Genomic DNA, 23,326 nt, shown 5'->3' with positions numbered 1-23,326 from the left:
AACATTTTTTCTTTATTCCAAGACAATACATGAAATATTACTGAAGGTATAATGCCAGCAATTTAATTATACAGTCTCTTTATTGCCAGATTGTATGATATCTTGCACGGCTTTCTAAGATATTTTGCATATGCAAAAATTTCTATGACTTATGATAGCTATTTATTTAGGTCCTTTGGTGGAAGGCTTTCCATTGATATTAATTAATTGCTTTATGTTCCTATGGCCAGAAACATTACTAAAAAAGTATGAAGTTTTATTATTATTCTATGAGTAAAGGATGGTCTTCCAGGTGTCACGTTATAAAAGAAGCTTTTTCTTGCCTAAAGGACTTAATCAGAAAGATCAGCCAGTGAGGAATTCTCTTCAGATCGAAATCCACAGCTCACTTCCATTTGTTATCTCTGAAGGTCAGTTAAAAAATGTTTTTAATGTTCTGACTTTTTTTTTTCTTTGTCTGTTCCTCCTTACAATAGGATTGGAATTGACCTGACAATTAACTGAATACCTAAGGACTTAAGCATAACTATATGCTAGTTCTCAGTCGTAGTAACCTTTATCCTTTCTCATGTGCCAAGTTTAACAAGATAGCTCAAGACAACTGTTCATCCCTATTTTTTTCCTCTCATTCACATAAAAACTGCTAATAAATTAAAAAAAACCCATCACTCAGCTTGTCAGTGTAGGAAATCCTATAATCTGTCTTTATTGTCATGTAGCCGTCATTATCCTTCATTATTTATGTTGGATAAAAATCATTGAGCTTACATTAAGATGACTGGCAACAGAACCTACGCTTCTAGAGAAAAGCAGAGAGGATGGTAACAGAAATGAGTAAATAACGAATTTCCTTTTCATTCTTCAGTTTGTATTTTATTACAGAATAGCTTGTTTCTGCATTTTATTAAGCAGCTATTACAAATTGCTATAGGAACATGCTCATATTATTATTTAATTTTAAAAAAGAAATAACTTTCCTGGGCCGCCCTTGAACATTTTAGCAAATTGGCACCTTCTTGGTCTCCTCCAAGTTAAGCTCATTCATTCTCCTTTTTTTTCTACCTCACAAACAGAATAAGGCAAGTCAATACTTAGGTGAAAAAAACCCAAAGAAATGGAAATATACTACTTATTAGCATTACCTGACATTTTCTTCTTTTAGGTCCCTAGCGAACGCAGGGCCATGCTCTTTGGGAAGGCTCTACCAACATACAATAGCGTCCTCCTTCAAATTTGTCATGATGCTGTTCCACTTGAGTTGTAGTAATGCAGAAATCTGGTTTAGTTCTATGTTTGTTCTCGTTGTTCCTGACTTTTCCATGGCTACATATTCATGTTCTCATCTGTGGACCTTCAGTAGTGAAAGAGTTGATTTTTCTTTCTTTTAAATGCATTCTCATCCATCTAATATTTATTGTTGAGCTTTACTTAAGGATTTTAAAGTTCTTTGAAGCCATAAGAAATAGTGACTTCTCTACTGCAAAATATTGTATGAATTATGACAGCAGGATTTTTCCAGCTTCTCTGAAGTGGCTATAGGGAGGTCATGGGATGCGTATTTTGATTTTTGGTTATGGTCATCACTCGCTGAAATCTGAGCTTTCCTCTTCTACTACTCCGAGTTGTCTTTCTAACTTGCCAGCATCATATAAACTAACCCTTACTAAATCCCTTCATGGCTTGAGAACATCTCTTGCCAATCAAAAGGACCACCCTTTTCCTTGAGTTTGGAACTATAGCATTCAGGAACATCAGATAAGCTGTTATTTTTATTTTTTCTTTCATAATTTTAATGATGAAATGTTAATGGGTCACAGTTAATTAATTCTTTCCATCATGACAAATGATTGCCTCCAGCAGAGCTGCTCTTATGAATATAGAAAGCAGAGGGTCCTCTCTGATATGATTTGGACAAGTCACTTGACCTGTCAGTCTTGTTTAATTATTACAGCTGCCATTAAGAAGCAAATGTTAAATGTCAGAACTTAACAGCCCCCTAAAATGCCATGTGAAGCAAGTGCTTTTTGCATGCAAACCCTTTCCTTTGTGTGAAAGCAATATCGATATATACTATTCGAAAATTCATCTTGCAGATTACATCAAACAATTAAAAAGATTCAAACCCTTTCCCTCCCCCATAACTTTTTCCAAATCAAATCTAAGCCCAGCGTCCCAGCCTGATGGGTGTCAATGGCAATAGGATGACTTGTATGTGCAACTGATTACTTTTGAGAGTATGCACTTTATATAATTAGCGTGCCTCACAGTTTAATTAAAGGAAGTCTATAAGAGAATACAGCCTCCTTTCTTTTGCTAAAGCAGGGAGAGGGCTTCTCTCCTTTGCTCTGCATCAATGCAAGCCTTGTTTCTGTTCCTCTTTTCTTCCTCCTCTCCCTGTTGGTGCAGTTTACCTCTTCCGATAGAGTCGCTGTCTACTGGCAGGATCGGGTGTCCTGGGTCTGCAGTTGTGGCATCTCGTTAAGTAACCGATGCTGACGTGGTGGAAGTGGTGTGGCGGATGTCAGAAGCAGCATACGTTTCCAGTCTTAAAAGATTTGGGAGCCATCGCTGACTTTGTGCTGGGACCCTGAGCTGATGCACGGGCCGGGGCATGCAGCCAAAGCTCAGGTAGCTCAAGGGCAGGTGGAAGAAAATCAGGTGAATGGATTGAAGCAACGTGTGACCATGAAATAAAAATCCAGGAAGGCTGACCTTGTACCTGTGTCTAGCAGCATGGTGCTAGCATGCACTTTACTTAATTGCTTTTAGAGCATTTTATTGTGCTGCTTACCAACATAATGCCATTACCGTGTGTGGTGGGTTGAGCCTGGCTGGGGGCCAGGTGCCCACCAGAGCCGCTCTCTCACTCCCCTTATTCACTGAACAGGGGAGAAAAGGCATAACGAAATGCTTATAGGTCGAGATAAGGACAGGGAGAGATCACTCACTAATTATGGTCACGAGCAAAACAGACCGAACTTAGAGAGGGAATTCATCTAATTTATTACTAGGCAAAACAGAGTAGAGGAATGAGAAAATAAAATCAACTCTTAAAACCCCTCCCCCCACCCCTCCCATCTTCCCGGGCTCAACTTCGCTCCCGGCTTCAACCTTCCCCCCCTCAGCGGCACAGGGGGACGGGGAGTGGGGGTTACGGTCAGTTCATCTCACGGTGTTTCTGCCGCTTCTTCATCCTCAGGGGGAGGACTCCTCTCATTGTTCCCCTGCTCCAGCATGGAGTCCCTCTCACGGGGTGCAGACCTTCAGGAGCAAACTGCTCCAGCATGGGGTCCCCCACGGGGTCACAAGTCCTGCCAGCAAACCTGCCCTGGCGTGGGCTCCCCTCTGCACGGGTCCACCGGTCCGGCCAGGAACTTGCTCCAGCGTGGGCTTCCCACGGGCCACAGCCTCCTTCAGGTGCCTCCACCTGCTCCGGCGTGGGGTCCTCCACGGGCTGCAGGTGGAATCACTACACCCCCTCATCCTTCCTCCATGGGCTGCAGGGGGACAGCCTGCTTCACCATGGCCTTCACCACGGGCTGCAGGGGGATCTCTGCTCCGGCGCCTGGAGCTCCTCCTCCCCCTCCATCTGCACTGACCTTGGTGTCTGCAGAGTTTCTTACATCTTCTCACTCCTCTCTCCGGCTGCAAAAGCTCGCTCTCTCTAAGTGTTTTTCTTCTTCTTAAATATGTTATCACAGAGGCGCTGATTGGCTTGGCCTTGGCCAGCGGCGGGCCTGTCTTGGAGCCGGCTGGCATTGGCTCTGTCAGACACAGGGGGAGCTTCTAGCAGCTTCTCACAGAAGCCACCCCTGTAGCCCCCCCGCTACCAAAACCTTGCCACACAAACCCAACACACCGTGTCAGTGAAACTTCAACACAAGCAGGACTTAAGGTTATATATCTGCTCACAAAGCCCCACCAAATTAAAAAAATATTAGTAATCGGTTTATTGTCGAGGAGATATCCCTGAGGAAGGGTAGGCTGCTGCTTTTATGCTGTTTCTCTTCTCTAACACCATAAACAGATTATGAGTGAATGTACCTTATACTTATTCATAATAGATTTGTGTCAACACAGATAATACATGTATCTATCTCCTTCATTTACAAGTGCTCAATAGAGCATGGATCTCATTTGGGAAAGCATAATACCCTCGAATTGAGGAAAACAAGCAGTATGCGCTAGGATGGCTGCCCTAATTACGGAGTATGGAGCAGCCCTTTGCTTCTCTTTGTGAACCATATTTATATCTCTATCTTACGCTAAAGTCCTGAACCTCTGAGGTGCTGGCCAAGCCGTGTCAGCAGATGTTTCCATCAAGTACCGTTGCGATATTAGTGGCCCAATAGCCTTGAAAGCCACAGGAAGAGTGATGCGGTTTTCTGGCAGTGGGAGGTCATTTCTCCGTGCTTTACAGCTCTCTTCGACCCACGGGCAACAGAGCAAAGGCAATGGCAATGCTTCTTCTGGAGTGGGAGTTTTGGGCTGTTCCTTTGATGGTAGAGTGGAATATAACAAGTTTTAACAGCTCATAATACTGCTTTATCAACAGTACTATGCTACGCCGTCCATACTCTGCATTTGAATATTTTTATTATCTGCCAAATATAGTGTTCCAATATATAATATACATAAGCATACTATGAGGAGTATTAAAGCAGTATAAAAAATATAAACAGCTGCAAGCAACTCCCGACACTGCTGCACCTGTAACTCTATCTCATATACTCGTTTAAAACTATTAGTTAACATGTTTTTTTCATCCAAATATATGTGACTCATTCATACACAGCCGTGGCATGACTTTGATGTATTTTTCCTCCAAGAACCAGGGCAGTTTTATAATTCTAGCCAGATCACTTCGTATGAATTGTGATAATACCATTGCCTTTGATAGCTTTGTGCTACTGACTGTAGATGAGGACTTAATCCCTGGAATCTTCCATCAATAAGTTCAAGTGTTTTTTTTTTTTTTTAATTTATTTTATTTTATTTTATTTTTTAAGGAGAAGTCATACATAGTTGCCTGCTGTACGATAAGCATTTCGGTGTCTCCAGGCAGTTTTATTATCCCACTGTGTTTTCAGTACAGAGCCATGACCCTGTGCTGGGATAAAAGCCAAAGGATGAGCAGCATGAGATATTATAATTTGGTTTTATTCGAGACCTTTTTAACAATATAGTAATTTATGATAGCCAAGCTTTCTTTTGGGAAAACGTATAGGAAAACAATTTCATCTTAAACTTATTTACAAAAATACGGGTTTGGACTAAATAATTCTTTTCTTAAGTGACATGTTTGAAGGCAACATAGCTAATTAATCTAAATAACCTTGGGTTTGTGGCATTTAGGTATAAATGAAGTTATATACCTCATAGCAGGGATGGTGTATGTTGCGTGCTTTGTTTAGAAAAATGTTTGAGTCAGCGCTGTTCTCTGACACGTTGTCTCAGTGTATCCACAATATTCAGATACTGAGAACCTATTTTGCTGAATCTAATTGATTCACACATTCCTCTCTGAAATGGTTTAATATCTCATGTTCACAAAGATAGCAACTTTTACACATCATTTCATTTAAAATGTAGGATTCTGGTTTATACTTGATAACCTCAATGCTGGGAAGCACTCTGCATTTTCATGAATAATAGCTAGAATACCTGAAACATTTTTTTAAACAGCTTTTTTTTTTTTTTTTACAAGTTTAATTAGAGCAATCTAAGGCTTGTGCATACCATGAAAATTATGTTTTGCGGCATTCAGCTTTCAAGAGGCAGCTTTTAATTCAGTTTAAAACAGGGCTCCATCCCACTGATGGCTTCCACACAGTCGTCTGCTATACTGCAGATTATTCCAGGTTTTCTGGAAACTAAGGTGAAGCTGATACTAGTCGTCTAACTTCAGCATGCACTGGATTCTTGGTGCCGTACTGCTTCTAAATTAAACATACACATTCCAGGTCTGCTCTCAATTGAGTTTCAAATTGAGTTTCAAATTGTTGCTCCCTTCCAGAAGGCAGCATCAACAGGTCTTGGCTTCTCTCTTTAAACAGAAGTTTTAGGCAATTGGTAAGAAATGGCCTTAGCTCTACATGTCTTATTTGAATATCCAGCTTATAGTAACTTGCGATTTCTGGATTTGTAAATTTGAGATATTGTAGCTGATTTAACACGATTTTTGTAAAGCTGCTGTTCAGAAAGCTGTTTCTATAACATTTAAGGTAAATAAATAGCCTTCAAAAGCTCAATAGATAATTTTGTTAGCTGTTGCAATTTTTGAGAAATACAGCGCTATCATATTTGAATGGTTCTGTTTTGAGATGTCCGGCAAATTCTGTTTCTTGGCTGAAATAACCAACTAGATGTAGATTTTGGCCACTAACCTTTTAATGGAAGTGCTCAGGTGACCATCTGATTCCAGTTCCAGCGTTATCTTCTGTTACCATCTCAAGTAAAAGAGTTTGGTATTTATTTTTTGAAAAGATGTATTCTGTAGCAGTGATTGCACAATACGTTTTTCAGAGTGAGAGTTTATTAGGCTGTTCTTACACCAAAATATTCTTATTAAATGTTAACTAATTTTTAAACTTCTGAGATCTGTGTTGCCTGTTCCATGGTATGAATCTGTTATCTGTTTTTAAGAAGGTAATGAGAAAGCGATGCTAAAAGTCAGATTTGCTATTCATATAATTATGTCATTATATTGTGAGTATTTCTATCCCTAGAGCTTGCTGTACCACTGGGAAAATTTCCCATTTACTGTAGATGGGCAGACTGTGGGTGTGGAAAAGTAAAGAAAACCAGTTAAAAATTGACACAGCTTGCCAAAAAGGTAGACAAATTAGTCTCAGAAGAGCGCGAGTAACAGCAAAACTGAAAAGAGACCACTGACCAGAAAGCTGATATGCAACCTATGTATTTTTTATTCCTCGTAAGGCCACGTATGCTCTATATGATGCCTGAGCACTTGCTATGTCGGCGAACCATACGTGTCTCAAAAACCTTAATGAAAAACGAGTTGCCTTACAGCACTTGAGAATTGTCTTCCTTATGTCCTCCTGTCTTTCTTGGGTGCCCAAATACGCAAAGAGTTTACATGGAAACATGTAAAATTTCTGAACTGAGGATACTTAACACTGCCAAGGCCCTGAGACGTGTATAGATCTCTATGAGTGTCTTATGCTGATGCTGTGTAGTGTCCTGCCGCCTTGCCTCCACAGAAACCAAATCACAACTATAAGCATTAAAAAGCAAAATTGGCTAGTTTTATTGTAAATCTTGCTTATTGCAGTAGTGCTTACAAATCAGCCAAGATCCTTCGTACTCGAAACATTGCAAACTCAAAGTAGCAGACAGTTCCTGCGCTGAAGTTTACCGTTGAAGTAGATAATGCGCCCAAACGTGGTGACTGTTCCTTTTCCTTCTGCTCAGTTTTGAACGCGAGTTTATGGGGCTCACCTTCAGCCGCTGTATTCTGTTATTACTGCGATGATGCTAACGAAACGATGGCAATTTTCATGGGTGACAGCGTGCCCCCATATGTACTCTGGAACTTTCTTTTTCTTTCGGTTGTACTTTTACTGAAGAAAGTTCAGCTACAGTAGAACAACATATCCACATAGTGGAAATGGAGCATATTAATTGGATATGTATGAAATGAAAATTGCCTTACGGAGAAGCAGAAATCAAACCTATTATTTCCCAAGTATTAATTTCATTTTTTATTTTATTTCATCTGTAATGATAACCAGGGACATCCTTTTTGCATTTAAAAAGCCGGAGTCATTCTTTGGAGTTTCCAAGTGAAAACATGCCCATCTTTTAATATGGGTTGTTAAACTGAGACCTGAATGGCCTATTTATTTGCTGCTTTGTTTGAGTGGAGACTGGATCTAATCTGTATGTACACCGAGGGCTCTCCCTCCCTCCCTCAATTTCACTGAAAAACTGCAATTAAATTTTAGACATAATAGGATTAAAGCATTGTATTCCATATGACATGACATTTGTGTGCAGAATTATTGAATTTTATATTCTCATTGATATTTTACTTAAATATAGAGATAAAAAAGATGACCTAATTCATCTTGTATATCTTTTTTCAGGACCATCCCTCTGTTTTATGCTACTTACGCTTTTTCCAGTTTCATTTTAAGTCTGCCATTTCCTTGGAAGATTATTTCACAGCCTATTAGACCTCACTGTTAGATGGATTTTTTTTTTAAATATATACAGTGTTCTTATATCCTTAAAATACAGAAGACAGCAATTTTTTAATCTATTTTGACCACATGGAGCACAGTAAAAGTTGTAGTGAGCCACACCACTCCACCAAAAATTATACGTATCTGGATAATGTAGAGACAATATATTAGTTTTGATTTTAGGGCAAATGAGTACAAAGTACTTGGGGAGATAGTTGCGTTCTAGAACCGTCGCTTTTTCTGTAGCTTCTACCTGTTTCTCTTGCCAGTTTGTCTCCCATACCGTGTTAGAGATACTAAGGGCCACCTTCGTTTGGGAAATGTACTAATTTACTATTTTTTTTTGTTTGGTTTTTTACCCACGTAACTATGTGTACAGAACATCATCGGGGTAGTAAAAATGCTGTGGGTTTAGGGCTAGCGTGCCAGAACTGCTTTTCTTTAACCAGCCAGGAGGTATATGTGCTAAGCTAACATGCCAATACTCAGTTCTGCTCTCATGAATGAGGGGGACAGAATAAAAATCTGTTGAGTAAACCTACTGGTCATAAGATGAAATAATTTTATCTGTGCATCTGCAATCTCACAGAGTATTTATGTGGCTTGATGTTAGAGATGGTTTTTTTTCCCTTCCAAGTATAAGTGTGTGGCTGATGCTTGCCTGTTCCAAGCCTGCGCAATCATTCCCCCGAATATAGCTGAACTGTGAGCTGCTTTATGACAGAGGGTGACATCACACCCAGCCTTAGCCAGGGCTTGAGGCAGACAATGGCTTGGCACCAGCTCCCTTAACAGATTTGTTTTGTTGTTTCCATTTTGGAAGAGGCCAATGTTGGCCCTCGGGAAGAAGGGAAGCCCAAAAGACATGACTGTTTAGGAGCAGCAAGATGAAAGCCCTCACCATGCCTACGCCGTGCGTTCTGTAATGAACTGGCAGACCTCGTGGTCTTTTTGACAGAGGTCGCACAACTTGGGAAATGCCAGGAACACCTCTTTTGGGAACGAGAAGTACATCTCATGAAAACGGCAGGATTATTCAGTATTTTATGTACTTTAGTCATGTTTCAAATACTCATTCTCAAAAAGGCGCTATTCAAAGCTTTCAGATTTACCTTCCTGACAGAAAATTATGGTCCATGCAATATCTAAATGATGAAACTATAGGTAGGTTTTCCAGTGGTTGACAAATGGAAAAGGCTTATTTAAATCAAAGCGATTTAAAACTCTGGGTTCACGTTGAAAATAATATGCAAAAAAATGTCAGTTGTAATATTAATTTCTTTTCTTAAAGACAGACTTCTTGTCTTTAATTAGAACAACAATAAAATATGATTTTCAAAATCCATATCTTTTATTAATATGGAATTTAGTTTTGCTTAAGCAGGCGTATGTACTATATAATCATACTTATCTACTTGTATGTAACTTAACATACAATTACTCAGAATATTAATTTTTACACTCTTAACATGATTCATGTAATTTTATGGTGTTAAAAACAGTGAATAATATCTTAATCCAACAGATTAATTTCTTTAGTTCTGTCATGCCGTGTGTAAATAGAAATTTAGTTATGATAATATACAAAATATAATTTTAATTAGTTGCATAAAACTATCATGAGTGCTGAGATGCATTAAGAATAGAAAAAAAATAAGATTTTTCAAAATTTATTTTGGATGACAAACCTATTACTAAAAAAATGAAATTTTAATTTATTTTGATTGTAATTAGGGTTTTTTGGTCATCATTTGACAGACTTTCCAAGATATTTTGATATTTAAACATGAATATTCATGGATAGCACAGCTGTCAGAACAGCCAAATTGCACTAAATCAGTAGGAATTGAATTCTGCAAAGGCTGAACACCTAACAAGTACAGCAGGAACTCTACCTAACTACTTGATATTCTGGATCTGCTTCTTCCAGATTTTTGAATTAATAGATCACATATTTTTCCTACTAGTTTCTTGTCATAGACTAAAAGCAGAAGCCTGTGGCTTTTCAGCTCACAGCCGTTTTTCCAACGTTCAAGGAATTAATCCAAATGAGAAGATATTCTTCAGCTCATTAAGATTTGTGAGGCACTATTGGCTCAGTATATTTTTAAATGAACATTTAAAGGATTTTAATAGATTATCAGATGTATATATTTTAACATTTTAACATTGCTAATCATAGTATCACATAGAAATTTAAATGTGATAATTTCAAAACCAGAAGTGCTTGTAGTCTAAATTAAGTAGCCATGATTCAAAATTGATTTTTACTTCTGCTTGCGGTACAAATACTGGTCAAAGTAAATCAGGAAAGAAAATAAATACCTAAACTCTCCATGCATCCAGTCCAATCCTTCCATCCATAGACAGTAACGCTAAAACCTCATCTAGATGGTGCATATGTAATTCTGTATAATGCAAGTTCAGTAATATAACTACCTTCTCATTATAGTGATACACATGGTAATGAAGCATTGCATGTTGTAATTCTAACTTCTCTCCAGGGACATGAGGCTCTTTTTGAAGTCTTATATCAGGACATCTCTCCTGGCTGAAAGCTCTACAGAGATGAGATGGTTATGCTATTCCCTGGCCTCCCTGTAAACTATCCCAAGAGATCAACTGCCTTTGATGTTGGAGAATTTAGTGGAGAGGCAAGGAGGTGATATTTATATCCGTATTATACATGATACCATGTCTGCATTTTATATTTGGGTCACTGATTTATGTTAAGTGGATTTGTACATTGGTTTACAAAGGTGTTTTTGTATGGCTGCAGAGTCTAGGTGGGTGGTGGTAGAACATGTGGGTTAATCTCCTAGAAGTACAGGTAAGCAATCCCATAATTTGTGTACTTTACAATGATACAGCTGAGAAACTCATCCAGGAGCATAAAAGAACCCTGATGAGAAAAAGATAAGCAACATATGTAAGTACAATCTTAGAACAGAGCCTTTAGTGTTAATAGGATATTTTGTAGGAATCTCATTAGACTGTAACTAGAATTTACATACTGAACAATGCCGAACTAAATCTTTCCTGAAGGGGCAAAAATGAAATGTAAACCTGGCTTCTTCCAGGCTTAAGATATCAACCGAAAAGGATTTTCTTCTGTGTCTTAGACAGCAGCCACAGACATTTCCTTCTTTCCTCTACCGCCTTGGCTCAGTGTTTCTGATGCATCGAACCCATAATCTTTGACCATATTCAAACTAGTCCTGCGTGATGCAATGTATAAAATTCTGGCTAGTCTTGGTTTTCTGTCATCCAAAAGATACTAATCTCCCTTTCTGTGGGAAATTTTTTTGCCAACCATTCAATCCTCATTGTTTTTCTGTCACCAGAAAACATGATATGCTATTAAGTCCTGGACAATGAAGAGCTATCTCACAAGGAGGGAAGAAAAAAGATTTTAAATAATAATTACAAGAAGAGTTTGAGTATTTAAGGAACATAAATGAAATTGTAAAATACACATATACTGCATATGAGTTTCAGTGAATAGGAAATCAATTTCATAGTTACATTTCCAGGGTTTGCAGTCGTCTCGTGTATCACACCAACTGAATGCTCCATTTCTTTCAACTATCAAGGTTACTGAACTTCAGACACACTTCTCCTACTGCGTTTACAAATCAATTAAGTCAAAAGAACAAAGCTTCTTTACATGCTAGAGAAGTAATGCTCATTAAATTTTGGATAAGGTGCAAAGACAATTACTTCTAAAAATGGATGAAATTAATTGCACTCTTGGTTTCTTTTGATCTTCTGCAGCTTACATTATGCTTGTTGGTTTTCTTCCCCCTCTCTTGAATGTATTGGTATTCCAGAGACAGTCATGGGTTAGTGATTAAAACAATATTTTTATGAATAAATTTCAGTGTGCTCTGTCTGCTCTAAACATAATAAGGGTGCATCAAAGAAAGTTATCTGAGGTTTGGTCAATCATTGCCTACTAACCATCATCACTGTTGCATTAAGCACAATATTAAGCAGTGGGGTCACTCTAGGTCCTAAGAGTGTAGTTTCTAACTGTAATCCTGTTTTTTTTTTTTTCCTAACCTTTGCTTTTTGGGCATCTGGTAATTTATGCCTGGCTATGCCTGCACTCAACCCAAATTTGCCTTTCGTTCAGGTTATTCAGATGCAAGCACATGCTGAGGGTTGGGCTCTGGGGCTTGGCAGATGGGAAGAATGGAGATTTTGATAATATTCCTGCAAAATGGGGTCAGGCAGCAACGGCCACACCAACAACGTCGATCTCTTGTCTTGTTGTGTAGTACAGCATGAGATTTGGAGACAGCTGATCTGTGGCCATCCATTTATGAGCAGACTGGATGTTAGAAGAGATGGTCTGAGAATACAGTGTGCTTTGACCTTCTCTTAGACCTGTCTGTCGGAAGGCAGTCTCAGCATAGCTTTTAAATCTTAGTTTCTCTTATTGAAAAGGAACTACTATCCCTTATTTTTCAGGAAAAATAGTGAGGATTAATTAATGCTTTTGAATTCGTGGTATTCATGTTAGGTACTAATTAGTGTTGTAGCTACAATACAGTCACCGTGGTATAAAGTTTTACAGAAGTGACATCCACGAGTGCTGCTTGTTTAAACTTTTTTAGTTCCCAGTTGATGAGTGTTTCTTCTGAAATGCATAAAGATCTAGCAATTGCCTTTATGAAAGAGTACATTGTTGTTGTTATATGCTGGTTTAATACAACTATCTTTTGAAAAAAACCCCCACTCTTCTCACTAATTTTTTTTGCACAGTTTAAGTGTGGGGAAGTGGACGCTTCTCAGTTTATCATGTAATTATGAAAAATCAAGATAATATGCTTATAATTATACACAAGAAGTGGAGTAATATCAAAAGGCCTACTGCTTAGAAGATAAACATTTTACTGAAAGTGGCTGCATGTTGGAGTATTCTTGCAGTGAATCCTGTGCTTGCTTGAGCAAGTACTGTGGTCAGTAGAAATGTTGGCTGAGTAGTTAACAGGATTGCGCTCTTGGTTTACCTGCATGTAGGCAACGTGTAGATTTATGTGGATACGTATATTTATTGAAGAAAACTTGCATATTGTTTCTCTCCTCTGTATGCAGTTGACAGAAGCAGGAATAGGAACGTCAGTGGGTGTTGAATGGGGAGGAGGGAGGCGCAGAGTTGCAGTAAGAGTGTTTTCCATCTTGAGTATTTGCTTGCTCAGAGAGGACTGAGGGCCACGGCTGGTAGGACCACTGCTGAATCAGAGATGAGATTTCTAGGAGAGAGGGTAGTCCTTAATTCCTCAGTCTTTGCCTAAGGATAACCTATCCTCCCCATTATATGATATTAGACTCGATAAACTTCTTGGAGGCATTTTGTATATTTAGATTATAACATGCAGCTATTATTAAATTTTTTTTTTTCTCTATTTCCTTGCCTGTCATGCAAGGTTCATAAAGGGAGGTGGGGGGGGGAAGCCACAACAATTTTGCTCCCAGTGAATTGTACACAGAAATAAGAATGTTTAGCAATTAGGAGATTTTCTTTATGATGTGCGTGCTAATCCAGACTGCTGATGGGAATGGAGTTTTTTCCATTCATCTCAGGGGCTGTTAATCTGCCAAACATGTTACAAAGGTTAATCGCTGCCATCCCATGAAAGATACAGAACCATACCAGTTACATTTCCTGTGGATGGGGGGAAGCATAAGCAAAAGTTCCAAGACTGTTCCAAGGAAACATGGTTTAGCAGCAATAGAGTAAAGCAATTGTAAAATCAGAGAACTTTCGGGTCTGAGCCTAAACATTGTGGTTTATATTTGTATTTGTGGTGAGGATCTATCTATAGGGCAAAAACTCTGAATTCTTCTTATGCAGCTATTAATCATAAAGCTTTCAGGACCACAGTTCTGTCTTCTCTACCAAATGGTTTCTATGGGCAAGTGTATTAGATGAATATGAGGCAAATGCCTGTTGATTAAGGGCTGAGCTTGGAGTTCCAGCTTCTTCATCACCATGTTCTTTTGCTGTATGATTGATGAAGCTCAACTATAATTAAATTTAAAGCCATAGATTTGGCAAAGAACAGTGGCCATTAACTGGACTGATGTCATTTTATCCTATGTGATTCATTAACAAGTAGCAGTATATGTTTCCTACAGTTTACCTGATGTCCTAGGACATTAAAGGTAAAGTAAAGATCTTGGGACATCAGGTTTGTTTATTTTCTTAATATCAGAGAATCTGCCAGCTTAGATTTGCCTAATTTTTGGGTGTTCACAGAAGAGGAGTAATGTTCTTAGAAGGTTTAGTATTCTGTTTATGATTGTTTAACATTCAGCATCAATGATTTTATTGCACAGACGTTGGCATTTTACTCATTATCACTTTGGTTTTCATGCCAGGTTCTTGCAAGAAGTGTATTTTATGCCAGGTGCCAAATAACCTTTCGTCATCTTGCTGAATGAGGCACTGCTTTTGTTCTACAGTCAAAAATTACATCCAGATCTTACGAACACTAAAAAATATCCATCTTTTCTTCTGCCTTCCCCCCTGACACACACACACGATTTGGCAAGGACTAACAGTACTTCTGAATCTATACGTTCTGCTCAAAGTAAGAAGAGACATGCTCCTCATTTCTTAAGATTATCTCAGGCCAGTTAAAGACCTGTGCAAATTAATAGATTTTTCTGACTTGTCCAATACTTGGCTATAAGGATGATGGCCAGACTGTAGATCCGTGAGGGCTACGTAAGACAAAATGTGTCAGAGAAGGTCCAAGAACATTTGAAATTTTGCCTATAAATATCTGCGTGCACTAAATCCACCCATATGGCTACATGTGCCAGATATATGTAGGATGATGATTCTGAGTCATGCTTTCAAAAAGAAAAGCCAGCAGAAAGTACATAACACAAACCTGTAAATCCTCAAATTAATTCAAGAATTATTTATGTTAAATTATCATACATTTGCAGGATTACACATCTGCATTTTTCTTAACACACTCAACTATTTTAAACCTAGCAGCTAATTCCTAATTTGCTTTCATACATTCTTTGAAAAGGCAAAGAAAAGCTTAAGAATTCTTATGTAAACCAGATCATTCCAGTGAAATAAATTTATTACTGCAATTCATTACACAGCACTTGATAAAAGAGTATATCTTGGAAAAGCAAATCTTGGAATTTGTAAAGTGTTGTTGGAAGGGTGGGTTTTTGTTGTTGTTGTCTTAACAGTTTTATTAATTCCCCTTTTCACTTGGTTATATTCTAAATAAAATTAAATGAAAAAAACTGCTCATGTCCAAATCAACATAATTTTTCTCTCTATTTAATTGAGCCAAATGAATAACTTAAATACTCTTCTATAGAACTTTACCAGGTTCCAAGAAAAAAAAAAAAATTGTTTTATGATGCAAATACTACCATTTCTTTCTGCAATAAACCTGTCATGGGATTTGAGTTATTCACATGCCCTTTTAGGAAAAATAAAATAATAAGGAAAAAAAAAAAAAATCAGAAGACCTTACCACAGAATGCAGGCCTGATTCATTACAAATTACACATCACTTTCTTAGTAGTTGAGCCGAGTTTAGGAAAACCTCTCACTGAACGAGGCTACATCTTAAAGATATGAAGCAAGGGACTCTACTTCTGTAAACTGCTTTACTTAGTGGAAATCAAAGGAATTACATACAGTGACCCCAGCTGAAGGTCTTGCCATCCTAGTTTCATTAAACAATGTTGTGTCTTACTTTTATTGCCCAACTTGGTCAACAGGGAATTTGAAACTTCCTTCAAACTTAACTTGTTATTCTGCACTTCTTTGGCATATATTTTGCCATTCTTTCCACAAGCACAGTTTCTCAGTAATAATATAACAATCCTGGAGACTGTTTCAGTGATAGCTGTCCATTTTCTTCAATTCTGTCCTTTCAAACAGAGTAATTTTTCCAACGTTCCAGTGTGACTGGTGGTCACATCTAGTCATTTTTCATAAGTGGGATCACGTGCTAGGCACATTTAGCTGTATACAGAAATATTAACTCCTAGACACCAGTTATAATCTGTACATATGCAAGCCCTATCCATTTTACTCAGTAGTAGAGTTTGGTTCTTGCCCAAGACGAGTATCAGAAATTGCCGAGTGGAAGAGACCAAAGACTGAATGATTACCTGAAATAATCTCTCACCTTCCTGCATGATGCAGAAGGCACACTGCTATTCCTCTAGCATGAATTAAGGATCCAACACCAGCAGATGCATAGTCCTGTTGAAGCCCATTTTCTGTTAATCTTTTCTGGAGGGAGTTCTCTTTCCCAGCTCCCTTGCTTAGCCCCCATCTTCTTTGATCCCCATCCCTTGAAGGCATGGGCTCTCCCAGCTCTCTCCAACACAGCATGTCTCCCTCCTTCCCGTCTTCCTTTTCCCACCGGCTGGCTCGTGCACAGCGCATCTCCCTCCCCCTTCTCCCCACAGCCCTAACCGGCTCCCTGTAAAATGTCCGGCGGCTCGGAGTTGTGTTGTGCAGCATTTGAGCAAGAGGGCAGGGAGGACGAGAGAGTGCCAAAAGGCCTGTCAAACCTCAGCCTGCCGCTCGCTGCGCGGAGGTGGCAGAGGGGGCAGGGAGGGGGGATGTGACATTTTTTTTCTTTTTTCTTTTTCCTTCTGTTCTGTTGACATCTTTCTGCATAGCTGCCTGACTCAGGCACTGGCGCTCGTGGTCCCTCACCCCACAACTTCACAATTGCAGCCACAGAGGCTGTGTGTGGGAATAAGGAATAAAACGTGCTGCCTTCTCAGCTGCCTGTGATGAGACAAGCGAGGGCACGGCTAAAAGGCCACCGCAGCGTGTTTTTCCCTGCACGCAGCTCCAGGAGCAGCTTCTGTGCAAGGCAGGAGGTGCCTTGGAGTCGTCCTGCGGTATTTGCCTTCCTGGAGCTTTGATAAACTCAAGAAAGGGATTTAAATATAGTTAATCATTGTGATCATGCAGATAGTCATGCATAAAAGCCTTTTGTGAAGAGGAAAATAGGTTTTCTGTTTGGTAACTGGATGAAGTCCTTTTCTTGGATGACTGCAACAATACAGTAAAAAGGGACGGGGAGCCAAGAGGTGTTAGCAGCACACTAAGGTGCTAACAGTCCTCATTTAGTACAGTCTAAAAATGATTTGTCCTGCAGAACAGGCAAACCAGCAAAACCTGGTGTCCCGTCATCAAGAAGGGCACCTGCCCACGCCGTCCCGTGAGGTGGAAGCCTGTGGTCCAACGGTCGGTGTTGGGAGGGTGGCCAGAAAGGGCAGGTCTGGGTTACTGCTGGTAATGCAGGAACAGCAGAAAAGTCAACCTGAATTCCTTCCCTCACCTCCCAGGGCCCCTGCGATCCCCGGTGTCCTCTTCTCACCTCTGCGCCCTGGTTGTAACTAATTGGACCCACTTGTCAAGGTGATGTGGCTCTAATTACCCTGTACCTAAATTGCCCAGGAGGGTGACTTGGTGGAAGAGCTCTTCACTTCTGTGAAGCCTATCTGATCTGTAACCTTTCTCTTAGTCGTGCCTGGTTTAGTGTTGATTTTCTTTGCCTGCTCTTGTGTTGGTTTCTAACACCTTGAACTCTGCAGTGCCACTGCATGTTTAATAACCAAATTTTAGAACTTGCTGACACATTAGAGCTTATTGTCTGTTAGTTTATAACACTGATAAGTTCCTCCTAGATGTGGAGCTTTGTCAAATGTTTTCTGACAATCTAAATAACTAACATCTTTGACATTTACTGCACCCCTTTGCCAGGCTAGGCAGTAATAGGCTCAATGAAATCTGAGTTACTGAGGCATGACCTGAAACAATATTAGCTGTCCTTGATTATGCTCTGAATTTTCATGTTCCCCTCCTCCTCAGCCCCAGTGTGATCCTTTTAATGGTTGTCTAAGACTTGCTCGACAACTAATGGGAAATGAACTGACTGGTAATTTCTTGCTGTGTGTCTGCTTGGCCCCATGCCAGTCTCTTGAAATGATGGTACTAAATATAAATTTTCATTACACCTTCTTCAATTTCTATGCTTACTTCATGTAGTACTTTTAGATGAGCGTTGTTCAGCTCTGGTCTCTTATCGGTTTTAAGAACAACAATCCAGTTAATTGACAGTTTGGGTATCATCACCTTTTCTTTTAATTCCTCGCCGTCACTTCTGTGTTGAGTCTTAGGCAAACATCTGCCCTCTTCAGTTTTAAAGATAGGTACAGGAATAATTGCTGTATAGCCTTCCTGTTCCTTTACACTCCATCACCTTTTTCTCCTGTCAGTTGCTTGGTGTATAATTATGCTTAAAATATCTTTTGGTATTAGTTGAGATGCTTTGCGCTATTTGATGCTCATTTTTCAATTTGGCTTTCTCAAGTATTTTTGATTGCCTCAGGCTCTTGTTATAATTTACATAATCCTCCTGTATTCTAGATTCTTTCTACCTTTTAACGCTGTCATTTTATCCTTGATACTGTTTTCCTCATCCTTCGCTTCTGCACACCAGCTCCTGTTCTCATTTGTGACACATCCTGTAGATGGTTTATTGGAACAAGCATGGCTAGTAATATCCTTCCTTTACTACACTTGATTTTCTGGACTCTATTTAATTCACATCAATTTCCTTAACTCACTTCTCCCAAATCTGCTTTTTGTAAAGACCATTATTTTTGCACTTTTTTTTTCTTAACGCAATCTAATGAATATTTTGGGTATGCATACATGTCTTGCTTTCTAAACCCACAAGAGCTTTTAAGGAAATGCTATCTCTTCACAACAGTTCATTTTTATTCAAGAAAACAAAGTAAAGTGGGTTGCACATTAGGCTCTCCTGCTGTCTTAAATCATGAAATAATATTTGCTGCATGCGAACTACAGCTGAAATTGCGATAGTCACCTAAGGCAATACCAGACGATTTTAAAGCCTGGTAACTATAAATAAAAAGCCTGGTATAACAATAACTAGATTTATTCTGTATTGAAATCAGAGTTCAGTCATAGTAGGAAAATTTTCATGCAGCTGTTGGGATCAGATTAGCCACTGTCTTTCACCTAATGTAGAAGGTTTTTGTTAGTGCAAAATGAGCGTGGAAATTTCCCAATCTGATGCGAGAGCAGCCTACGCTCATCTAGTAATACTTTGCCACAAATGTTGGCTGCACAAGATACAGAATGGTGGTGAATCTGCTCCTAACTCTCAGAATCAGGCTAAGTTTAGTTGTAAAGTAGATAATTTAAAATAAATTCTAGCAAGCAAAAAGCACAGCTTGTGTGGCAATGCTGGTATTTTGTTCACGCATTTCAAATCTCCTTTTTGCTGTTGAGGTTCTGGAGGATCTTAATGAAATTTTTACAGCCAATGATATGCCTTTGAGCAGAGATATAAAATTTACACCGATGTCACCAACGATCTGGGCTTTTCTATGGTATGCTGCACTTTGATGATGTGCCACTGAATGTGTTCAGAGAAGATTTGTACCTGAAATCTCTTAAGAAATTAGCTTAATTCTATTGTTTACTCTTGTAAAATATCATGTGCAGAATCCAAGGAAGACTCATTTTAACCAACTTTGTGAAATATAGTAAACATTTGAAAATAAGACCTCTTGGAATTTGAAGTTATCATTAAATTAAGAGCTTTGATGTCTTTGCAGAGGAACGTTAACAGCTCTAAAGCTTGAGACAGACCTGCTATTTTGTTCGGTGAAAGTTTGCATTACTGCAGCAGTTTGATGGTTGCTAGTGCTATTACTTTCTTCAGAGATGCTATTTTTAGGGTGGGTTCTTTCCAGTAAAATGAATATTTTGGTATAAGACAAAACACAAGAGAGAATAACTCTAAAGAGAATATACGAAGCTTGATGCTTTTTGCAGAGACAAAGGCAAAAGGAGAAGCAGGTACTTCAGTTGCTCATTGTTTGGTAGAGCTGTTTGTAGTAGCAACTTCCAAAATAATGAGGTGTCACTATGCTACCGTTGGTATGAGGGAAGGGAGCAAGCTTTGTGTTCTTTTTGTAAAGAGAAATCAAACTTTCCCTGTCTTCCTATACTTTGTGGGTTGTTTCCCACCCCCGCTCTCTTCAAAAAAATCCTGTGCTGCCAAATAATTGTTGTAAGTTATCGCCCCAGGGATTTTTGTTATTTTTATCCCACTCACCTATTTCTGTGGACCAGAAAGTATATTCAGTTCTCATCATCTGTCTACCTGCTCCTTCCTGTAATAGCATCTCAGCTTTAAACCATCTACGAGCCGTATGGTTTTGCTCATTAATGGCTTAGGTAGCCAATGATTTAATCACTTTACCCTCAGCAGATCGAGGACTCCACCAATGAGTTGTGAATTAACTCACTATGTGCTTTGTTTAATTTCCTTTTCTTCCTTTGGAAAACACATCTCTTTTAACAGGAACGTAAGGCTCAGCTTTGCATATCAAGATCAGCGTTATACCATTCCCTGAAGCATTTAAAAACGGGATCTCTCATAATTTCTTTTTTGCTTTACCAGTTTTGCACATATACTTCTAGGGAGCAGTTTTAATATATACACCAGTGGTTGATACCACCATAGCTTGAACAGTAAGATGTATTTTGCTGTCTACCAACATGGACTAATACATTATTTTAGAGTAATTGGGTATGATACATTGCATGTGTCCTTATTTCTACAATACGTAGGTATTTTTTACATCCTCCTAAGTTGTTCGACTCAGTATTTTACAATGAAAGAGTGTTCCACAGTTTAATTACACATTTTGTACAAAATATTTCCATTTAAAAGTTCCAGACTGTCTCTTCCCTTTGAGCATAACCCATTTTGGCTCAGCTCCCATCCCTAACAATGGGAGTGTCACATATAGTCCCCAAGTGTTTGAAAATGCTTTTCTTTAGTCTCCATTTATAGAATGTGTCTTCCACCCTTTATTATGCACTCACTATTTTAATTTCTGGAATGGCCTCTGCCATTGTTTTCACAACAAGAGCAACATAACTGTCAGTGGCTGTGTTTTACTGAGGAGCGTCCTTACATTCCCAGCGTGACTTACAAATCCCAGCGTCCTTGCTCAAAGCCTAATTCTATTTTTACCTATTCTAGATTAATTCATTACATTTGGACCCTTCATAAGCAGGTATCTTGCTGCAGAAGACTGACATGAAAGTAACACTTCATAGCGGGGAGGGGAAATTTGTGTAGCTAACGCAGTAGAAATAGAGTAGAAATGTCAAAGTACAACTGACTTCCTTCTCATCAGTTTTGGAGATGGTATAAACTGGGAAGGGTCAGCCTTTTACTACCCCACTCCAATAGTTCCGTCAGGAGATTTCTGGGTGTAAAAAGTAAAAAAGGTCATCTTTCTGCATAGGCAGAAAAGGAAAATATCCTGGAGAATTTGTGTTTGTCCTCGTGCACTCCATCCTGAGTTCAGCAAGAATTCAGCTCAGATAGACAGACAGAGAAAACCTTCAGGATTTCTGTTAAACGCAGTCAACCTGTTGTGACCGCAGGGCATCGAGCTGGGAGGATGTCCTTTTGCATCCAGAGTATACTGCGTTTCCTTCGTTGTCTTGGCTTATTGCTCTGAAAGAGAACTGCCTTGGCAAATCAGAATACTAAGGCAATACTATGCTGTTGCTAGGCAATAACTAGACAGTTTTTGTGCAATTTTCTGCCTTCTGATGGGTGATGTAACTGGTCTAGATTTGTTATCTCACTGAAGTCCTTATCTGGAAAATACGTGGCGAGAGACAAGGCTGGTGAGATAACAGGAGTGGTACGATTAGTATTAATTAACCCAATACATCAAGAATACATGACTTGCGTTGTTTGTTTGACAAATCCTAGCTGCTTGCTCCAGAATTAAAATGTAAGCAGTTTAAAGTATCACACTGCTTCTGAGAAGAAATAATCACTCAGTTTCAGATGCTAAAACAGAAACTAATAACATGGGAGGAAGGAAAATAATGAAGCAAAGAGGAGTGAAATAAAGATGTGAAAGTGTTTAAAGAGTCATGTGTTCTTTCAATATAAGTACCTGTTTCCAGGAATTAAGAATATAAGGTCCCCTATAATTTAGTAATGTCACATGTTGAGCTATGTCACTCTGACCTCATCCTTAGTATATATTCAGCCCGGAATGTGCTATTTACCTTTTGCAAAATAGCATTATTCAAGTTATTACATTTGCCAGTGCAGTACTACAAAGTCTAAAGTACAACTTAACTTAGCAAACATTGAGTAAAATTGAAGTGATTCTAAAGATTACAGACTGACTGTAGCCAGCGGCAGATGTAATGTGCATGCAGCTTGGCTTAAATATTTATTTGTTGTTGTTATTTGATCCAAAGGACTAATTTCAACTTTGACATCAGATAACCAGAGGGGTTTTCTTCCAGAACACTAGCATCAGAAGGGCTTCATAAATAGAGTCTGGCACACAATTAAACCATTTGGAGATACCAGGTAAACTTTCCCCTCTGATGCCAAGTCTACTCTTTCTGACATCCGAGTGTACCTTTTGTGAGTCTTGGGTTTTTTAGTAGGTCAAGAGCTCTAAGCCTTAAATGAAGCAGGCTGTACCAGACACAGATTTTCATCACCAGTGGGATCACGACCTTGGAGTCTATATTGAATTTAAGTTTAATACTGTAATGGATGGGACTTGTAATAAAAATTGCTAGATGTTTTGTGGATGAGTAATAAAGAGCAGATCAAACTACAGGACTTCAAGACTCCTCAGTGCCAAAGAATTTCAAACAATACTGAATTTACATTTTTGGATTGTTTTTGTGGTTGGGAAAGCTTATAATAAAATTCAGGCCTTGTCTGTTATTTAATTACTTTGCTACATTTTTTGACACTTTCTTAGCAGTTTAACAGGTAGTTTGCATAAAATGCTCCCGCTGTTAAATATCTGTTTGCGCAGCTAGGAACGCGGTGGTGTTCCTTCTGTCCTAATGTATCACTTAAATAGAGATAAAATAGTGATTACACTTACTCTTTAGGACCATAGCCTTGGATTTACTTTCAGCTCTTGCTACATATGTAACCGCGTTGGCAGACTCATTTACGTTTTCTGAGGATACCAGCACTTGCTGCTATGGTTACTCTGAC

The 23,326-nt window shown here is 38.9% G+C and overlaps 1 protein-coding gene across 2 annotated transcripts in view; it reads left to right on the top strand.

Moving 5' to 3' along the window:
- NLGN1 (neuroligin 1) overlaps positions 1–23,326 on the top strand; it is a 400,680-nt gene that overhangs the window by 32,868 nt on the left and 344,486 nt on the right. Inside the window, exon 1 of one of the 2 annotated variants that reach the window (XM_054835935.1) lies at positions 359–410. The exons of the other annotated variant lie outside the window; for it this stretch is intronic. The gene's annotated coding sequence lies outside the window, so the exon portion shown is untranslated. Of the gene's footprint in view, positions 1–358; positions 411–23,326 lie in introns of those variants that run through there. 2 annotated transcript variants of the gene reach the window in all.

The sequence above is a fragment of the Grus americana genome, chromosome 9 (genome assembly GCF_028858705.1).
Source record: "Grus americana isolate bGruAme1 chromosome 9, bGruAme1.mat, whole genome shotgun sequence".
Lineage (NCBI taxonomy): Eukaryota > Metazoa > Chordata > Aves > Gruiformes > Gruidae > Grus > Grus americana.
This window is presented reverse-complemented; position numbering and strand designations above follow the sequence as displayed.